The 22,992-nt window shown below is 36.9% G+C and overlaps 1 protein-coding gene across 1 annotated transcript in view; it reads left to right on the top strand.

Moving 5' to 3' along the window:
- The window catches only part of LRRC4B (leucine rich repeat containing 4B), a 1,817,755-nt gene that overhangs the window by 965,863 nt on the left and 828,900 nt on the right, over positions 1-22,992 (top strand). Inside the window, exon 4 of the mRNA XM_044059307.1 lies at positions 21,018-22,359. The gene's annotated coding sequence lies outside the window, so the exon portion shown is untranslated. The remainder of the gene's footprint in view (positions 1-21,017; positions 22,360-22,992) is intronic.

Here is a 22,992-nt window from a genome sequence, read left to right as displayed (position 1 = left end):
CATTCACTGCACTACTAGATAGTACATTTATGACACTTGTATAACTCACAGTGTTAGCTGCTCATTCTCCCATATTAGTTAACTGCTGTTGATGAGTACTCGAGAGATTTTTAGACCAAATCTGAGGTCAGAATAATTATTTGCTTTTATGTATCTCTCCAGTTACTGTTTCTGAAGTTAGTATGACTGCATTTAATATGAAGACTGAGAGTGGTACTGTATTTTCTTTTGTTGCTCTTGCTGATGCGGAATATATTATTGAATCTTAATATGATTATAATAATTATAAAAAATAACTGTGCAGTAGTCAGGCCCAGTCACTATGAAAACAAACTCTAGTAAGAACAAACAGAAAAAATTAGATATATACTGTGATGTAAGGTAACTTCTTTTCACCAAGACGTATGACAGAATGTTACAATTTCAACTGTATATCAGAGAAACACCTGCTGCAGACAGTAGTAAAATAATCCAAGATAATTGAAACATGAGGTGTATATTTTGTGAGAAGGGAGGCTGGGGTGGATAGAAAACTGTGCCCACGTGACTAAAACAGGAGAACTGTAACAAAAACAGTTTGACTCATAAAGATACTTCAGATAGGGTATATACTAATTTGTTAAAAATTAATTCCAGAGAATGGCCATTCATCGAGCACAAACCAGTGAACGGCTGTTCATCGAATGTTCAGTTCAGCAAATGTTTTTCTAAGGGAAGGGAGTTAGTTGGCCAGCATTAGGAAGTGTGCCCTTTTCTCCAGTGTAGTGTAATCTCAGAGTTTGTGGTATGTGGGGTGAGCAGCCTCCCATATATGGGGTGTGAGAGGCATAGCCCCCCCCCCACCTTGGTGGGTTTGATATAATGTAGTTTATTTTACAATCACTGCGGGGGACAAGTAATTCTCTTCCCATGAATAAACATTTGCTGACGTGAACATTCGATGAATGGACATTTGCTGGTTTGTGTTCAATGAATGGCCATTCACTAGAATTAGTTTTCGATGAATTAATATAGACCCCTTCAGTGATACCATAGTGAGTTAAATAAATAGATACTTAAGGGTAGAAAATATTTGGTTGAGATTGTAGAGGAGTATTTTTGGGTGGTGTTGCAGAAATTGTGTAAATTTTGTGTGTTCTCGCTATGTGCACGTACATTTTCTTAATGCATTCTGACTTCCACACACATGCTGCTTATTGGCACTCATAAAGTTTCTCTGCATGTAATCTTTTCTGTTGCCCTTGTAGCCTGACATATATCTGGAACTGATCTGCAAACATTAGTCCACTTACCTGGTTTAACAAATATCTAAGTAAATAAAAATAAGCTTTGTGAAATAGTTTTAAGTGTGGAAGTGTTTGAGCAATGTTTATTTCTAAGGACATACCTGAGATGATGGTAATTATTGTTGTTATTATTATTTTTATTATCATTATTAATCATTTTGGGAAGTTCTACAGTTTTATGACTACAAAAGGCATGAGAATTAACTGAACAAGAGAAATGAACAGTTCAGAACAGGTGTAAAAGGGTATTGCCAACCCATGAAGGAGGAAAGGGATATTATGAGGTGAGACTGTATAAATGAGTTTAGAAAAATCTCCATGTTCTTCCCTCTCTTGTACCCACAATCATCATTTCCGTTCATACTTTCTAAAATTGTCCAGACTTCCTGGCATCCCAGCACATTGCGCATGGAGATGGGAGTTGGGAGCTGAGATGAATTAGGAGTTTTTTAGGTTTTGTGTTTCAATTGAAATGACTTCAGAGTGGCATGTTTATTTTAATTGTATAGTTTTCATTCCACTGTCCTTAAAAAATGGTAATAACTTCAAGTCATTCAAAGCACTACTTAAACAGCACATGGCACTGCTCCTGCAGAACCCCAGGGCTATATGAAACAACAGTCCGATACCTCTACCTAATTAATTTATGCTGTTTTATGTTATGTTATGTTGATAACTAATTCTGCACCTCAGATTTGTACCTGCCCAACTCCAGGCTAAATCAAACAACAAACAAAGAACAGATACTAAGTTTGTCAATGTCAAGTGACAGGTTAGGTAGTCAAGGAATTAATTCATATTTAGTCAGTCTTTCCTCTATTATATCTAACATCTTACAGAAATACTTATTTCCTTTTGCCTTCATGCACTTATATTTGCAATAATTCAGTTCTCTTTGATATACTCGTTGTATTAACAACTTTTCACATTTTTAATGATGCTCATTATACCGAGATATGTAATAAAAAGGAAGGGGACATCTATTTTAGATAATGTTTATTTTCTCCAGTTTTGGTTGTGTAAGTATGTTGTATTTTAGAGTTTTCTTAACAGTATTTATGTTAACATTACTATTGCATGTTTCTTGGTGTCTTACAGCTTTTTTCCATGGATCACTGCTGAAATGGAATTTTTGCCATTTTGGACATTCCTATTAAACAAGTGTAAATAAGTAAAAGTAACAAAAAAAAAACATTTATTTGCTCATTTTGAAATAATGTAATATTGTGATGGTGAAAAGCACTGTATAATGTGCTAGTACATGGACATTAGCCTTAAAGGTAGATAAAAAGAGACACAGTATGATGGGTACATTGCACATAAAACCGCCATGAAGTAAAATGTCAAATCTTATCATATTATCAATGTTTTGTTCAGCCCTTAGTGTTCTAGGCTTTATGGTGTACTTAAAAATAATACCAAAAACCTGAACTGACCCATGATTAATAGGGGCATGCTGTTTCACCAGTCATGTTAAACAAGTTCATGGTATTCATGTAACCCAAATGAAAATTCTAGTTATACCTCTGCTGAAGAATGGTGCTGTCCTTTGTATTAAAACAAACTGTGCTATTAGTACTTAGCACAGCTGATGGTGCTGCTGAATTCCCTTTGACTGGGCAACCACAGATATGTTAGTAATGGAGTGTAAGAGTGTAAGTAGGGTTACCACCTGTCCCACTTTGCGAGGGACAGTCCCACTTTGGGCAGTTCTGTCCAGCAAAAAAATTGTAAAAATGTGTAAAAATGGCAAATGTCCTGAGATTTTATGACAAAATTATTTCCTATATTTTATGTAATAGTTGCATAAAAGAGTTATGCTGTACCTGAAACACCTAAATGTTATAAGAAATAGAATAAGCAACTAAAATGTTACAAGAATAAGCTTTTATTTAGGAAAAAAAGTGAAGTACTGTCCTTTGTACTGGCCATGGGTATGTTTTGGCCTGCAAAATCTGACATTTGTGCCAAAAGTGTCCCACTTTGGGCATTTGAAAAGGTGGCAACCCTAAGTGTAAGTGAGACAAAGCCCCAGGAAAATGTACAGATTTTCTTTTCTTGTTTGTTCGTTTACTTACTCATTTGATTTCTATGTTTTAGCTTCTTCTGAGATTCACTGAACATGACATTTTTCTTTGGTTCTAAAGATTATAATCAGTGGTGGCTGGTGACTTCCAGTCAAAGGGGGGCTGCAGGAGACATCTGAATGGGTGGGGTCAATAGGAACAAGTGCAGCCAACTAGAAAGGGGAGGAGCTATGCTCAAAACCACTAAAACTGTAACTTTAATTAAATACACAGCCCTGGGTGCCAAACCGTCATTATGAGACTCCAATCAAGACAAAATGAAGTGTAGAAGAAGAAAAATATTTCAATGCATTGGCTGCATGACAACTTATTTAATATCTAGATGGAAACAAAAAGGTTGTGAGGCATGAAAAAATAAATTACTTTTTTAATACATTACTGGAATGCCAGTCAAAATCAAGTATAAGAAAAACAAGCAGCACTCAACTCAAACCACTTCTCCTTGCACTGCAGCTCTAATTATAATTTATATTCAGCTTTATGAAAGTACCAAGTAACATGCTGAAAGTAGCAATCTCTGTGATACCCCCACTTGTAAAAATGTATTTTATCCAAAAAAGACTTGCTGCTTGACAACAGCTATCTGCTTGTTTCATGGGGAAAACATGGTCAAAGTAAAAAATGGAAAGCAAACAAGAAACAAGCTCAAGATACATTGCTTAAAGGATTACTGTACAGGTCCCTGACCACACCTGATAGATTGGCATTCTGTTTGGTTTACAGGTAAAGCATGCAAAGATGACTGCAAGTCTCCAACAAATGTAATGAGCTTCTTAAAATAATGTAATCCTGTCCTTTATTACCAAATACTGTCATATGCATTCCAATACCCAAGGCTTATACATTATCTAGTTATGTAAATATTCTCTGCATGACAACAACAGAAAGGCTTCCAATGTTGGCAATTCTTTAACAGTATGCTTATTAAAGCTTACTTGCATCTTACATTCTCAGACAAGCTTACCTGATGGTCATTATAGCATTGCTACTTAAACACAGAGCAACAGGCACTTTCTGAGTAATAATAAGCATAAATCAACAGTATAAAAATATGACAGAAACCAGAACATTCTGCAAAATCAAGGATGGAATAAAACTAGCACTTTTGTCTACCTTGGATGGGGGATATTCTTCACATTTACACTGCATAACTGCTCCTTGCCTTGCTGGGACACAATCAGAGTCTCTACATGGGGGAGTGGGGTGCAACAAGTATGTCACAATTTGAAATGTCTCTGGCTGACTGTGATGGCCCTGACACACTTGTCATACCTCTCAACCTCAGAATAAGAAATATGGACAGAGCTATACATAGAAGTGGGACAAAGGCCCAAAAATAAGGATGATGTTTAATATTGCTTTTATAAACTTAGAAAGATAATGGAATAGTAGGTCTTGCATTAGTATGAATTTTCTGAAAGGTATGAAATCTGAAACTCAAATGTCTGTCATTATTTTCTAACTTTAGTCTTTAATGATTTGCCACTAATTTGCCAAAAAACGCAACTTTATGAAAAATGGACCAAAAATGTGATGCAAAAATATAAAATAGCCACACAATACAGCTGGGAACCTGTCAAAGAAGGGACACTTTTTTAATATTAGTACTGCTAACTTGAGCAACTGACAAAATAAAAGAATCTACATGCATTTCTGAATTAAAAGTAATCTATAACTCTGATTATTACAGTTATTTCTTAATTGTAAGCCCTCCACATTTTCTTCCAAAATTGCCATTTTGCGGTTAGATTATTAGGGGAAGAGCAACATTTTGAGCCAAAATCAGGGACAGTTGAGAGGTTTGGATATGCCTAATTCTATAAAGCAATTTATTTGCACGTACCTCCCAACCTGTTAATGCAGGAAATCTGGACAAGGTCAAATATACTGGGGAACATATAAACAGTACTATAAATTGTTGTATAAACTGAGACAATTGATAGAATAACAAGTCTTGCTTTAGCATGCATTTTTCTGAAGGTTATGAAGTCTGAAACTCAGTGTCTGTCATTATTTAGTGACTTAATTCCTAAATTATTTGCCAGAAAACCACACATTTTATGAGGAACAAACCAAAAGTAAGAAGCAACAATCTATTCATTCTGTGAAAATCTGGACAATTGAGAGGTATAGTTCAGCCGGGACTGTCTTTGAGTTTGCCGCCCTTCCCCCTTACAAAATCATGGTCGAATGGACTCCTCCCTGCAGCCATTCCAATGAACCATTACTTGGCTATTTCACCCATTTACCATAAACACTAATGTGCATACTGATTTACTTCTATGATGATTTGGACTTCATTTGAAAGTTTTATTTTGCATTTTACAGCACAAACATTATGACACCTGCTAAATAAAGCAATGTAATCTCACAATAAAATCAGATTTAGCATTAAAACCTCTCTGCCCTTGAAACTCACATTCATTGAAACAGCATTGAAACCCACATTCAAAGAAAATACATTTTGCCAGTGGCAGATAAAGATTAACTTTGGGCTGTTTTCAAATCATAGGCCCCTTGCACACAAAACATACACGTGGTCTCTGATGCACCTTCCTGATTGTATTAAATTATATTCCTTGTACAATATAGTACAGTTGTTAGAAGGCATTTTAAATTTGTTTGGGACATTTTTCCAGTAAACAATGAAAGAAAATGCATGCACCAATAATGACAAAATTGCCCAATTCAGAACATTTTTCCAGTAAACTTCTTCTTCTTCTTTCGGCTTTTTCCTGGTTAGGGGTCACCACAGCAGATCACCCGTCCACTCATGATTGGCAGTGGAGTTTTACAGTGTCGAGTTGCCAGCCCGGCGCCTAACCTTCCACAGAAGGCACACACACGCACACACTCACACCTAGGGACAATTTAGAATGTCCAATCCACCTACAGCATGTCTTTGGGATGTGGGAGGAAACCGGAGCACCCGGAGGAAACCCACGTGACCACAGAGAGGACATGCAGACTCCGCACAGAAGGCACCCCAGCTGAGAATTGAACTGGAGAACATCTTGCTGTGAGGTGGCAACGCTAACCGCTGCACCACAGTGGCCGCCCATTTTTCTAGTAAACAATGCAGCAAAATGCATGCACCAGTAATGACAAAACTGCCCAATTCAGAACATTTCTATTATAAAAGTCACAACAGTATCAGTAAATATGCACAATCTCTGAAGAAGTAAAAGTCATCTAAATAATTCTACATTAAAGAAATCTGTAACTATTGAAGACGTTGCTGCTAGCAAACAACTTTATATTTCATTGTTTCATCTACAAATAAAGTGCCTGTTGCTCTTGAGGAATAAATTACCTAAGTTGCATTAAAAAATGATAAGCTAGTAATATTGCAATAGGGAATGAATGGCAAACCGATAACAGGTTCATAGTTACTAGGTATCTTCACCAAAAAGGACTGCAACATCTACCCCCTTTACAATACAGTACAGTATCAGCAATGCATCTACCTACTGTGGGAGTAAAACCCACAGCCTTCTGCATCAAAAGCAAGTACACTACCTGTTGTGCTATTAACAATGCAAGCAGGCTCAGCATAAGCAGCACTAAACTTTTTTCCCCTGCAGCTCTCAGCTTCTTTTAAAATCTACTTGTCACACAGCTGTATCTCTGAATTTGCAGCACAAGAAATCTGGAAAATGCCAAAATTTAGAGGGGGGGGTGCAAAAGACCAAAAAACAGGGACACATTTTAAACATTGCTTGTATAATGTTGGGAAGCTGTTAGAATAAAATGCTGTGTTGCCACCATACATTTTACTGCCAAGTATTGAACCCAGGACCCTGTGGAAAACAGTCAGAGCAACATACCACTATGCCAAATCACCTGTTTTATGAAAGAAAGTAAGACTGAAACTTAAATGGCTACCATTTAGTGAATTCAATTCTCACCATAGCTGTCAACATCTTAGCACAAAACACCAGAACAAAGCCAATAATGGGGGAATACAGCCCCCAAACATATTCATTGAGTTTAGTTATCACCATAGCTCTCAATCTTGGCACAAAAAACCTGGACGAAGCCAATAATGGGGGAATACAGTCCAAAAAAACAGGGACAAATTTCAAATATCTATCAAGGACACCAGAGCAAACCCACACAAACATTGGGAGGACATGCAGACTCCACACAGAAGGAACCCCAGCCAAGAATCAAACCAAACAACATGTAGCTGTCCGGCAACAATGCTACCACTGCACCACTGCACTACTGGCTGTGTTAAGAAACAAAAATACAGAAACCACAGATTTTATGAGGAACAGAACAGAACAAATATGAGGCAAAAATCTGCAAAAATCTTAAAATTTTTTACAAATGGTGGTGGGTAGGGAATTCAGGCTTTTGCCACTTGAGCCCAAGGTACAGGGTTCAAGCCTTATTCTCTACCCACCACCATGTTGCAGGTGGGGCATTACACACACACACACACACACACACACACACACACACACACACACACACACACACACACACACACACACAATCTGAGCCAGACAAGTCTCCAAACTCCACGTTGAATCCATCAGACAAATCTCAAAACTCCACATTGAATCTGTCCTAGTAGGAGTTTCACTCAACCGTGAGAGCACTATCCTTCCTGCGAGTGCTTCAGCCTGCACCAGCCTCGTCCTATACTTCCCGTGAGAGCACCAGCTTCAGCCTGCCTGCGGATGCTTCAGTTCGACCCCTTCAAGTCTATGCAGTTCTAACTGAGCCTTTAGTGAAAAACCAGTATAAATGTTCAGTTGGATTTGCACAGCAAAGGAAGGAGCAGGAAACAGTGGCAATTCTGATGAAGTCAATGCTGTTGAGTAATAGGGCAGTGAAGAAGAAATGGATAATGCAGAATGCAGCTGAAGAGAATATATTACAGGAAGATGTTCTGGGACTTTCTGTAGATTGCCGGCATGAAACAGCAAAAAATGTATTCTCAGTCTAGAAGAAAATAATCTACGGGAAGAGCTCCTTAATTTACTAGCGATGGACAGACATATTAAGATCTTTGAAAGAAGCTCATTACAGAAAATAAAAAGACTCAAAATGCTAGAAGTCTGATAAAACAGATGAACATAATAATCAAGACTATTAACAGACATTCATGTGATAGAATTAAATAGGATATATTACTGTATAGATAAATTAATAACAGATAGGCTTCCCACAAAAATGCAGCGCAATAAAGGAAAGGAGGTGAAGAAATAAAATGCCATCATGGTAGCATTGAATAGGGAAAATTAGAACACAATTAACACAAAAACTGCAACTGTTAGAAGAGTACATAAGAGGGAACAGATCACAGAGATACTTAGAAAGATAGACACGATGAAAGCAATGCACAGTATTAGAACATATCAGGATCTATTATACACCATTGCAAATAATAAACTAAAGACATCAGCACAGGCAGAAAAAAATCAGAAGATATGCAAATAAGGATGATGAAAAAGTACAAATGAAGCAATTTATGTATGACCCAAAAAAGTTTTATAAACTTTAAAGAGAATTGGGAAACAGAGCAAAATGAATAGAAACACCACCAAAGAAGAAGAGCCACATTTTGGAGAAATATCTATGAACACCTTGCGGAAAATAACATGCTGAAATGATAGATGAAGTAAAGAAACAGTAAGAAGTTCAAATGCAAAGCATATGAAATAGAATGAAGTAACAGCCAGAGAAATTGAAACAAAATTAAGAAAAGGTCCTAAATGGAAAACTCCAGGCCCCGAATGCAGTACCTGACTTCTGGTTAAAAATATTAGCATCTTTACACTATCTATATGCACATCCCAAATAGACATCGACCCAGTTAACAAAAGGAAAAATGATACTCCTCCTTGTGTATGAACCTACAAGCCATCCTAAAAACTATAGACAAACAACTTGCTTTTAGATGTTGTACAAACTGAGTACTGGAATTAGTGCCGACAAAGTTTATAGTCATTTGGAAAAAAAACTCAATGTGATGGTAACAAAAGAAATGTCATATGGAGCAAAGGCTCATTTGTTGCTAAATAAAGCTATGATGAGCAATTGCAAAAAGGAGAAGACTCAAAGTATGGCATGGATAGGTTACAAATAAACATTTGCTGGCATCTCACATTCACTGATAAAGGAATGCTTACAGTTTTATAACATGCACCTACATAGATCAATTGCATTATAATGACCATGAAATAGTGTCAAACCACTTTGCAATTAACTCACATTTATCAAATTATATATAAGAGTCAGTTTATACCAAGAAGCAAATGGTATTAAGTACAAGAGGCAGAAATATAGAGCTCTATATAAGGGCACTAACATCACCAGTATTTATGATGAAATGCTAGCTGATCTATAGCTAGGAATCAGAAGAGCTCTGGAATATTCTTACACTAATATTAAAGAGAGTTTGGGTATCTCTGAGGAAATAAAGAGCACGTGTTAATTAAAATGGATAATATGCCAGCAACTTTATCTGTAATATGAGAAAATATATAGCAAAGATAAATCAGGATGTGAAGTCATGTAGTGATACGATAAATTGTATAAAGTTACTTAGAAGAGGACATTTGAAAACAGAAAAAGATTTTGCTGTTTTGTCAGAGTTAAGAGGTATAGCAGGAAAGGGAGGGGCACATTTTTCTGACTATGGGGCTATATGGGTGTAGGTAGGTAATGATGAACAAAACATTATAGAAGGCAAGGCATAAAGAATCTTGTGGGAGTTTCTAACATAAAAGAACTTAAAAGAAGGAATCAAAAGTCCTACAAAAGGACCATTGTTTTTTGAGGACTTTTTATTAAAACTTGGTTATTCTGGCTGATAGTGTACAAGGAGAAATATAAGGAGTGTATAAAGTTGGAAAGGGATATTTTAGGAAGAAAAAAGTTGAATATGTAAGCAGAATGCTGGATTGTGAAAACACTTTACGTACACATGAGCAAAATGTTTTAGGTTTGAAGACATTGGCAAAGAAGCCCAAGAAGCTCTAGTTGCAGGAAAGGTCAATGAGAACAGATTACAGAGGTTTCGGCACATGTGCAGGAAAGCAGAAGAGAATCCCGTCAATAAGATTTTAGACAGGAAAAAGCCAAGAGGAAACAAGTGTGTTCAGCAAAGAGAAGAAAGGATGGATGGTGTGAAAAAAGATTTGTGACAATCAGGCATAACTGTTGAAGAAGCTAGCAGATTGGCACTGGATTGAGAGAACGGGAGAAAGTTGACAACACCCCGACCACGTGTAGAAATATGCAAAAAAAAGGTGTGCGGGGTGATGTTGGAATCCCATTTATGTCCAGGATAATTCACCAGCTTTGCCAGTTTTTAAAGTAAAACTATTTCAATTCTTCATCATACCACCCTTAAAAAAATGATAGCTTAGTGAAGTACTTTAGTAAACCTTTTAAGCTATTCTAAAGAAAGGTATGGAACAGGATGGCAAGAACCAAATTCAGTGACATACCTACCTCTTTTTTCACTATTATAGAAGTTTTGAAGCTTCAATATGATTTATCCCCATTTGATTTATTATGTGGTAGACATCCCATGGCTTGCTACAAGAAGCAAATGATACTTGACAGGTGGATACATCCCTGTATAAAACTGCAACATTACACTTTAAAAACTTGCAATACAGGTTAAAATTGTTTTGCAAATAGTTAAAGAACATACATAAAGGGCAAACAAGATGCAACAGAAGGCATATAATAAAAATGCCTGACACAGGGATTTTTCAAATAGGGGACAAAGTATTAGCATTAGTTCCCTGTGCTGAAAATAAGTTCCTAGCAAGATGGCAAATACATTCTGAGGTGGTAAAGAAATGAGTCGAATGAGCTATTAAATTATACAACCTGGAAATAGAAATCCAGAGCAAATATATCACATAAATGTGTTAAAAACATGAACAGAAGCTGAAACCTTTATAGTCATCCCAGGTGATGTTATAAATCCAATATTAGTTTATCAGGAGATTATATCCCTTTTGTTCAAGTAGATGAAATATCTTCTAAGGCCCAGAAGCAAGAAGTGAATGATTTTTTTTTTCTCTTAACTGCCTGGGAGAGCCAATTTAATATAGCATCATTTTGAATCTGTGCTAGTAGAGAAAGTATATAAAAAAAACTGTGTAAGATAACATTAAATGAAGAAGTGAAAAAAATGCCAAGGATAGATGATATCACAAAAACATTAGGCAAAGCAAAGTACAGCTGTGGAAGTTAACTTACCATATCAGTAGATGTTCAAAATGACCACTTCTGCAGTAGCCTTAGTTAAATGGGATTGTTTCCTGCATAAGATACAACAGGCAGCCAGATTCCAAAGCTTCAGAGCTCCTTCCACATGTCCAAACTATCAGTCAGTTTGAGCTGAACTGACTGAAAATACAAGGGTTGGGTGCCAAACGCTTCAGAGTTTTCATGCCAACAGACAGAGGAAGGCTGTGCCCTGACAGAACAGTAGATGGATGTTTATTTTATTTTATTTTATTTCATTCTTATGAATGTATATATTGTTTTCACATCATTTAATAATTTTATATATAGTGAAATTCATATATATATATATTTGTTAAGATATATTTCATTCTGTTTTGATGCAGCTCATGAAGGTTTTTTGATGTCTTTAGGATGCTTAGAGCTTTGTTAAATATATAGTTTTTACATTTTGTCTTGATTAATTAATTGTTTAATTGATTGTGATTAATGTGTTGATTGTACCATTCTGTGCCTGGAGGCTTATGTATATATAAGCTTTTGCAAAATGTCTTTTAGTTAAACCTGAAGAAGCGTGTATTTGAACACGTGAAAGCGCTCGTTTTATTAAAAGTTTTACTTTTTTGACATATGCACTGTTTTGTGGTGGTCCTGTTTCCACTGTTTCATCTACCTGACAGAACAGTGCTAGGAATACCAAAAATAAATGACCACATCATGGCATAAACAGCACAAACCAAAAGGGAGATGAAGAGAGGAAGTGGCTACTGCAGCAGTGAGCATTTGTTTCTCTACTGTTATGTTAAGTTTACTTACACAACTGTACTGTTTTTATCATGTTGATCATGACTGCAGTAGCCTTAGCTATATGAGTACAATAACCTAACTTACTACATTTGGGAGGGGGAAGGGAGTACAAGAGACCCTGCAAAATGGTACTGACAAACCCTGATCTAGACCTGAAAAAGCAATAAAACTTACAGTGCTTTGTAAAAGTATTTACAAAGGACCAGATTACAGGTTCTAGAATACTTTTAGAATCCAATACCTTACAAAAATGAATAGATAAAGCCAAGGCCCTGGTAGAGTAGGCCTTGACCCCAGTAGTGTAACTAGGGTGTCGATAAGAGGGTCAACTGCCCCAGGCAGTGTTTGGGTGGGTCAGCTAATCCCAATATCCAATGCAATATCAGCTTTTAAAAGCCAGTACTGCATTTACATTCAAACCTGAGCAATGCAGCACTCCATGTGTGGTTTAAACTATAGCAACTGCTTGCTACATTATATCAAATGGTTTGTTACAGTTTAACAGTAAAAAAAAAAAATCTTGATTTTCTTTAATATCTGCGCTCTGTAGTGCTCCATGTAGGCAGGGTATAAACTCTTGCAACAGTTTGCTTCAGTTTATAAGAGAATTTTTTTTTTAAGTTTTATGTTTTTAATAAAAGGTTGGTGGGTCAGGGGAAGGGTACAGAAATGGCACATGTATGGCTGAGCAGAGGAAGGGAACATGATGTGCATTTGGCCACCTGGTTGGTGTATTAATAGAAGGAGAGTTTTTTTCTCTTCAGTGGAAGAGCTGGGGGTGGGAAGGGGTCCTGTACCTGTATACAGATACTGTAGAGTGCCTTTTTGTCCTTCTTCTTCTTTTTTGCTCTTCACCTCAAGAGTTGAGGAGTGGGACACTGGTTCATGGTACTGCCATAGGGAACTGCCTGAGCCAGCTCTGTTTCTGCTTGACCCTGACTAGAATTGTTTTATTGTGTTGAGTGTAACAAAAGGTAATAGCGTTAGACAACCATTTGGAAACAATCTGTTTTGACACAGGTTATCCATTATTTTCGCCAGAAATTAAAAATTGATTCAAAGATCTGAAAGATTTAATTCTGTCATGATACTACTTGAGTTGTATGTAGATGCCCAAGGTATGAAGTAACCTTTCTATTTATTTTTATCAGGAAAGAAATTGGAGAGATTGATAGTTTGGCTTAAAGTAAACTTGGATACTACTTTAGGTATAAAAGAAGGATTAGTTCTCAAAGAAACTTTGTGTCTGTTGAAAATGTGATAAGGTTCACTCCTTGCAAAAGCTTGCAACTCAGATACCCTTCTTGCAGAGGTCACAGCAATTAGCAAAACTGTTTTCCATATTAAGAACCTCAAGTCAGTGAGGTTAGCAGGATCAAATGGGCTATGTGTTAGCTTCTCTAACACAAAATTAAGATCCCAAGGAGGGGGCACCAGTTTTTGTGGAGGCATCCTATGCAAAACCCATTTTGACATGAGAATGCACTGAAAGAGGAGAATCCATGGGCAGACATACTAAAGTGGCTGATAAATGAACCTGGATGGAGGAGTTAGAAAGACCATAATTTAGTAATTCACACAAATATTGTAAAACCAGAGATCAACTAACATTGAATTGGTGCTGGCTATGTTGTTGGCACCAGCTAGAAAATCTTTTCCTTTTACTAATATATGATTTTCTAGTAGCAGGCTTTCTTTCTTCCATTAGTACCTACTGTGATGTCCCATCACTGGTACCAGTAATCAAGGGGACTCATTCCTCATCACTAACACCAGTAGGAGATGTACATTAGGAGGATAACAAGTACACACACAGTATTTCTAGATGTAGCTCTCTGCATCAAGTGCAGTTTCCCTTAAGAGCACACAGAGACCACAGTCAGTCTGAGGCTGGGTTCTCCCTCTTTCTCTAGATCCCCAATAAGAGCCCCCCCCACTGGCACAGCTATAGAGTTGAGAACTCAGCCAAGCCAAGACCTCCAGCAGTACCTCTGTCCAACCAGTGCTTCGTATCCCTGCCCAAGTAGCTGAAACACACACACTCTTTGAGGTTTGATTTATGCAAACACACACACACACACAAACACACACACACACACACACACACACACACACACACACACACACACACACACACACACACACAACCACATTCACATCTGGGAAAGGCCTGGCACAGATTTACTAGCTTTGCTTCCTTTTGCCCAGACTGTAAGGTAGCTATCACTGCCACCAGCCCTGCCCTTATCAGCTACTTTAAGGCCCTTAACAAAGGGTGTCCAATCTTACAGTGTAATGTTACTATTAATCCAAATGGTAAACTGAGCAAGAGCAAGTCTATTAGGAGTGGCCCACAGTGTCGCCAAATAAGTACTCTCTGAACTTAAATATGTCTCACAAATATCAGCCACAATGGAAGGTTTAAATATATTTAATAACAAATAATAAAAGAACAATAAATTTTTCAGTAAATAATCACAGTTACATCAGAGTTCAAATTTACAATAAATATTAAAAGCAACATTGCAGGACAGTCTCAAATAAATAAAGAAAACATCTAAGCTATACTTCACTATATTCCTGTCTGAATCTAAGAGAACTACTATACAACAGTTAACTTACTTACAGAGCAAGCAGGCAGATGTGGTGAGTGGATGATTTTGTCAGGTAAAAGACAAAATCCAAAATGCTATCTCTCTCTCTCAGAACCTTCCCAAATTAATTTCCCAAATATTACTGATGGGATACTTGCAGAATTACATAATTTCTTGTCATCTGACTTCAGTTCCCAGGCTCAAAAACAACAGCATTTAGCATCTACCTGTGAAAATACATAATTTTTTCCCTTAGATGTAAGGCAAATCCTGAAAGTCATAAAACAATAAACACTTCCAAGACGATACAAAAAAACTTCCAGTACTAAACATTATGTCTCCTTTTGCACTGAAACTAAACGATAACATCTCTTTTTATGGCCCAGTCATAAAGTACTTCAATCTCAACTATTCTTCTGAAGTTAACTTCTTGTGTTACAGTTTCCATTGTTAAAATATATACATTGTAGAAGTTACAATAGTGTATATACATTTCTGCTCAGTACTTTACAAAATATCTCATCAGCACGTCTGTACAATATGACATACAGTTCTAATACATTTGTACAACAAGCATATGAATCATGTTGATATTCACAAATGACATATAGTAATTTACAAAATTCCAGCTAGCTGGACTGGCAGTATCTTATTTCATGACATACCCCCCCCCCCCCCGAAGACTCAAGCTAGTTTTTCAAGTCACCCTTGAGAAACATTGCTTGAGAGGGTTGAACCTATTTGGGAATACCTTACCGCATTCCCTGTCTCGAGATTCCAGCTGCCTTGGCATTGCTGACCCTAGTACTGTGGTGCACTGTCCTGTCATATGCCTGCACTCCTAGGCTCCACCATAATAATTTGGGATTTTGCTGGCTGGCAACCTATAGCCATAGATCCCCCTCAGACTCCTCCTGCCTTGTACTGCAAATACTTAGTACCTGGGCTTCCCTAGCAAGGGAAGGTTTCATCATGTTAAGATGGTACAACTTATGCCCCTGCCTCCTGTCTAGCAGTTCTACCATATAGGTAACATCACTGACCTTTCTTACCACTTTGAAGGGTCCCTCCCAAGCTGCTGGCAGCTTGTTGTGTCTGACAGTAATTAGAACCATTACCTGCTTCCCCACAGCATACTCTCTAGCTCAAACATTCATGTCATACCAGCCCTTTTTCTGCTGTTGGGCTTCTGCCAAGTTCTACTGGGCCAAGCCCACGAGTTCTCTGACGATTGTAGTTTCACCTGCCACCAGTCACTCCTTATCAGCTGCTTAATGGCCCTTAGGAAAAGTTGTCCAGTCTTATTGTGTTATGTTACTATTAATCCAAATGGTAGTTTGACCAAGAGCAAGGCTATCAGGAGTGGCCTGCACAGTGATATCAAACAGATATGCAAGTACTATAAGAACTTAAATACGTCTCACAAATATCAGCCAAAATGACAGGTTTAAACATATTTAATAATAAATAATAAAAGAAAAAGACAATACTAAATATGTATTCACAGTGACTTCAGAGTTCAGAATCGCAAGAAATATTTAAAACAACATTGCAGGACAGTCCAAGATAAATACAGAAAACATCTAAACTAATCTTTACTATATTCCTTACTGAATCTAAAATAAATTACTGTACCCTAGTTAACTTGCTTGCAAATGTGATGAGTGGATTTTCCCAGCTTATGTTCCCAGATCAAACACAAAATACAAAATGCAGAGTCTGTCTATCTCTCAGAAAATTCTTTAATTAATATTTCAAATATTACTGCTGGGATACTTGCAGGATTACATCATTTTTGTCATCTGACTAGCCCAAGTGAAAATTCCCATTGCTAGAAACTGCCAGCATTTAGCATCTTCCTGTGAAAAATACATATCCCTCAGATCTTTGCAGCTGCTGGAAGATATATAACAATAAAGTACTTACAAAACAATGCAGAAGGCTCCCTAGTTTTAGAAATCCTGTCTCCTTGCTGCATTGAAACCTTCTGTTTTATTACATGGTTATAAAACAATTTAATTCAAACTATTTTCCTGAAGTTTTGCAAGTTAACCTTCTATGTTCGTTTCCACTGTTAAAAATATGTATATTTACAAGGCTACAATAGTATGCACACATTTCTGTTCCCTTCCAGTAGGGTACACTGTGGATACATCTTTTAAGCTCAGTACTGTACAAACCCTGTTCAACACATACTTCCGTACCAGTTCTAATATACTTGTAAGACAAGCATATGAATCATGTTGATATTCACAAATGACATATGATTATTTACAAAATTCCAGATAGCTAGGCTGACAAGATTTCCTTTTTTGACACACCCTAACACTACAAGTCACTAAACCAAGGTCTAAATCAAAACCACTTTAAATGTATCTTTATAACTCATGTGTTGTACACATAAAACATATAAGTGATATTATAGTATATTGGTTTTGATTACTGCTGTTTCACTGCTGGATGTAAGAAAACATGACCTTGTAGATTCTGTTAATAAGGAAAATACTTATTTCCTTGAGAGTTATCTTACTTCTCCAGTCTGTCATAAAGGTCTGCATTACTTTACGTGTGTGTGTCTAATGTATGCAGATATGTGTGCATGTATGCTTTACAGTATGTTGAAACATCAGTACTTTTGGCTGGAAAATTGGAATTTAGCAGAATATTGCCAGCTTCTTGATGTACAGGGATAAAGCCCTGACTACAACCAGGTGACATCAGTTTTTGTAGATGCTATGGTGCTTGATGGAGCTTGCAGGGGAAGATGGACATGTCCATCTGGGGAGAAGGGTGGTTCCCAGCTGACTCATGGAAGCTCTGCTGTAAGTGGAAGCTTGGCTGAAGTAGCAAAGCAGTAAAGGGACAATGCTGGCAGTGGCCACCCGAGCCAGTGATGGAGAACTTGTAGATGCATCTGGAGGAGCAAGCATTTGTAGAACTCTGAGTTATAGATAGTTCCTGATGCCACTACCAGTAGTAAGGTTAGGACAACAGATATTTGTCCATCAAATGCCACAATGCAAGTGTTAGCACATACAAACCTCATAGGTGCCCTTATAATACCTTTCATAGATGTCTCTTGCTCACATTCAGTATGGGTCTATGTTTCTTATTCATTGGGTATAGTCTGACATGGAAGAGATAAATAATTATTAGTTATGGGTGTAAAAAGATAAAGAACAAAAAATGACAGAATATTGAGATTCTGTATTGTGTAAGAAATATTCAATGCCTTCAGGAGCATAATAACATAAGAAAAGCAAAACAGTGAAAGAATGAGGGATGGTGTACAATAAATAAGTAGACAGATGTTGTCATTTGTCTAACACCAACAAGAGTATTCAGAAACAAGTAGCAGTATTCAAAGAGCTACTTAAATGTAATTGTGTTTTTTTTTTCACTTTTCTGGCTTCATGGAATGTGGCTAGATATCCACATTAGCCCCATGCCATGAAACAAATAAAGTTTAAAAGAAGAAGAACAGTCATGTTAAACAGAGCATCCCATAGTGCTATTTATTTTGGAATATAGCCCAAATGCTGAGAAACAAACTAGGCAAACTTGTGTGTCACAGGTTTATGAATGTGTACTTATTTCATGTCAGTCTTGTTTAAATATTGGCAGATGTTCCCTACCACCTCTAAACAAAAACATAATCTGCAGATTTTAATGCTTTAAAACCTTTCAGGAACAAATGACCACCGGCTTAAAATGCAATGTACATGTTTAAGAAATATTAATAAAATGAGTGTTACAGTTAATACAGATGAACTATATCAATATAATGAAAATAATAGTATGAATACAGAATGTCTGTCAGAGTATACTTGTCCAAGAGAAAAGTTTAGTGCTTAGAGATGTTTCTAAACATATTCAATAATTTAGAAAAATTTGAAAGCTACATCTGATTTAAACTGCTAAACTGTTATTACAATCATGGATTTAATGATTTCATTAGAAACTTTTCACAAGTTTTATTAAACAATTTCTAGCAGAGGCGATGGGCACATCGTGTGGCCTTATATTTTATTATATGTCCATTACATAAGCACAGTAGTACGCACATGTTCTTATACAATATGCAGGTCCAGGGTGGGAGATTAGTATAATGGTTAATGTGCTTATCTTATAGACACAAGGTGCAGGGTTTGATTCTTACATGGGGTAATTGGCTAGGCTTAAAATGGCCCACAAGTGTAGTTAGTCTAGTACTAATCTATCAACCTATAAAGGACACTAGCTAGTGCCTCATTCTTTGTACACTATTGCGCTGTTGTCCAAATATCTGCAAAATAGAGCAGATTAGGTTTGAAGTTCTACCACAGATGACTTGGTGTGTTTGTTTTACTTTGACCAGCTATTTGCTTCTCTTGGATGAACAGTCTAATGAAGTCTTGCTTGATTACATCCAGGAGGCAATAGTGATTACTGTTCTACTTTAAATAGTTTTACACTGGTCAGGTTTTGAGGTCTTTGTTATTTTTGAACTGATTTATTATAGGATTCACAATGACTGTTCACCATATTAGATGTCCAATTGACCTTTAGTTATAACTATGTGCTTTTCTCATGTGCTTTTATTGCTACTTTTGTAGTTTGAATTTTAATATGCAAGTTCATATGTTCCCATATGTTCCAAGAGAATAGCAGTTATACCTCCTGCTTATTGTCCATAGTATTTTCAGGTCCAGGAAATTTTTAGACTTTTAACTGGTTTACTGCAGAGGTCCTGACTTTGTCCCTGCAAACGTCACTTCATCATCTTCATATTTTCTGCAATAGACAATCCAGTCACTGTGCTTTACAGTTGTCTTCTAGGGTCTCATGCAAGTCAGAGGACTGCAGCCCCACTGAATTACTTCTTACCACATTCTGAGTATTGCTGTCTAGGTCCAAAGTTTTATACTCAGCATCACTTTCTATATTAGGTATACGAAGGAAGTATAGCTCATACATATAAGGCAGTGTTCTTCTATTGTAATTCATAGTGTAGTCCTAGGTTTGAGACCTGCAGTCTCCACTTACATAAGTATAGGACTCTAATGAACTCATTTTCTGTACTTTCTGATTCCTGCAGAAAGCAGCCACTATGCTCAGGACTTTTACTTGATTAAAAAAAAAAAAAACAAGCAAGCAAACAAAAACATACAAGGCTTATTGTAGGGCATGGTATCTTCCATCTCATTCATTCTTTATGTAAAATATTTGTTGAACAAATAAAACATTTGCACTGATTGATTTTCAGTTGTATAAAATGCCAGTGCACAGCTTTGAAATATGTTATTTATATATGTCTGACAAAGTACTCTCTTACTGTGACGCTATTCAGTTTTTTCTTTTCAAAATACTCTGTTGGGAAATGTCAGAAGGTTAATTGTTTTGTTGATGACAGTCATTTTCTTTTATACTATCTGTTTTGTTTTTATATATGCCACAAATAAGCCCTGCTTTATATCACCAGAAACCAGGGCAAAGGCTGTGATGGTTCCAGTGTAGTGCAATACCAGTGTGAATACTGTAAAACAGAGATGTGCTACTTTTCAGCTGATATGACAAACCAAAAGTTCTGTCTCAGTTTTATATAGCAGCTGTTGCTTTTGGTCTAGGTGTTCAGCTGAATGCAATAATAATAAAAAGTTGCCCAGTGGATGTTTCATGTTGCATTCTAGCCCACATTAAAAAAAGTTGAGTTATGAGATGGTTACAAATAATATGCTGATGATGGTGTAAGAAAATAACTGTATTAATACATTCAAATGCTTTAGTACCATGTTATTATATCTGTTACATATTATCATACACTTTAGAACACAATGTATATATAAACTATGACATAAACTCCCATTTCTTATCTTCTGTATTAAAGTTATTTTGTAATATTAGAGTTGCATTGCCATTTACAGATACATCTGAAGTTTTGTGGGCCTATTTTATGCTATGCTGTGTTTGGCCTTGAATCATATGCTATCCATCCCTTCTCCAGCCCATACTATTCAATGCTGTCTCTCTGTTTTTCCATCTAGGTAGGAGGACTTCTTTGAGGAAGGTGGCGCCCTTGCTCTGTCAGCTGCAAACACTCCATTTCCATCTCAGCTCAGCATCGCCTCTGCACATCGTCTCTGGTAATCCAGTCGGCCAATCGCTGAGGAGATTATAGATAGTAATTAGATAATTGGATTTTATTCCTTCGATCCAGAGAACTGAGGGGGAGGGAGGGGGAGAAAGAGAGCAAGAAAGACAGAGTGAAAAAGAGAGACGAAAAAGCAAAAGAAAGAGAGAGATACTTATTTGCATCATCTGAGAAGAAGGAAACCCTCCCTTATTTTAGGCCTACGCACCAACATTCAGAGGGCATTTAAAAAAAAAAGCAAAGAACTAGCAGCAGTAGAAAAAGCGTGTTGCAAGGATTGACGTGACCTGGTGCAGTGAGGCTCTAACTACATTTTATTCAAGCCTACTGCATTGAAGAGACAAGGAGAAGTCAAGTTATCTCATGGATATGTAAAGCTTTTTTTTTTAATTTATCTTCTCGGCTGGTTTACTGTTTTATTTACCAGATCTGGATCTAACAAAATATATTATCGTCAATAAATGCTGGAAGGTAATGACATGCATCTTTAATGTGCCAGAATCTCAATGCCGCAGCATAGCTGAATTGATTTAATGGAGGGAAAAAAACACACAGGACAGAAGGAAAGAAAGAAGGAATAAAAGGCGAGGAGGCAAGCTGTGAGAGATTCCCCGCACTGCCGTGTGACTAGAAACCATAATCACATCACAAAGGAGAAATTATTTCACTCACACACAAAAAAGAAGGGGCCAGCAAGTAAGAGAGAGAAGAGGAAACCAGTGCTTGTGAATAGGGGGGTGGGGGGCACTGCAGTTTTTTTCCTTGTATGTGTGGTTTTTAAGCCTAGCCTGCTGAAGACGGAAAATTAAAAAGTCAAAAGACAGAGGATGACAAACCTTTTACAGAATGTTTTAACAGTGCAAAAGGATGGATTGATCTTGTAATTTATCAAGTGTGTCGAGCATTCCCCTCCCCACTCCCATATTAGGCTTAAAGGGGAAAAGGATGGAATGAGTGCAGTGTAAACCTGGGAAATTCACATTCTGGAGAATTTAGGGGGAATTGTTTCTGCGTGTTCCCCAGTCTACTCTCACCTTCATTCTGCTGTTGGATGACTGTTGCCTGCTACTGAATCTACTGTTTTGTATTGGGGAGACTAGTTGTTTTTTGTTTTTCTCTATTTACTTCTTTTATTGTAATGTGGATTGTTATCTTGGATCACTGCTTGAAGAAATGCAAAAGGAACAAGGAAATAAAAGGCTTCTAAGAGAAGAAAAAGACAGAGCTTGGAAATGGTGAGTGGTAACCATAGCAATGCAACTGTGTCACTAGATTTAACATACAGCTAACAGTAAGACAGACTGCGGGAGGAAGAAAAAAAGAGGAGCAGGGCATAATTTGAAAATATATGTTTTAATCTTTAAACTAAGATAGCACTATTTTGTTGAATGTTAGGAATTTAATTTAAAAATTCACATGTGTTTTCATTCAGAGCATCAGAACCAAACTGGGCCAGAGAAGTATTGCCATCCTTTTAGACCAGCCAAATGCATTTAAGTTTAATTTTCATAAATATGCTAACAATAAACCTCAAAGAAAGCATAGTGGCCTTGTGCACAACAGTGACCCAGGTTTACTTGCTCTGAAAATGGCATTTTAAAAGCAGCAGTGCACTGCAAAATGTTTTGCTAGAATATATTTAGAAGATATGGCAATTTTAGTAAACATTCGAGAAGCTGCTAATGTTTCTTTTTAATCTTATTTTTGTGACAGCAGGGATTGTTAGGCCTGCAATATTTGTAATAGTATTTAGCAGTAATCTCTTTACTTGGGAAAGCCTTTCATGAAAACCTTCTGAAAACAAATGTATTTTATTTACCTGAAATGCTGCTTATTAACCACAATGTCAAACTATTTTGCATATTGAA

Source organism: Protopterus annectens, chromosome 17.part0 (assembly GCF_019279795.1).
Source record: "Protopterus annectens isolate FY-2018-M chromosome 17.part0, PAN1.0, whole genome shotgun sequence".
NCBI classification, from domain to species: Eukaryota; Metazoa; Chordata; order Ceratodontiformes; family Protopteridae; genus Protopterus; species Protopterus annectens.
The sequence above is the reverse complement of the archived record's forward strand: the minus strand, read 5'-3'. Positions and strand labels throughout refer to the sequence as shown.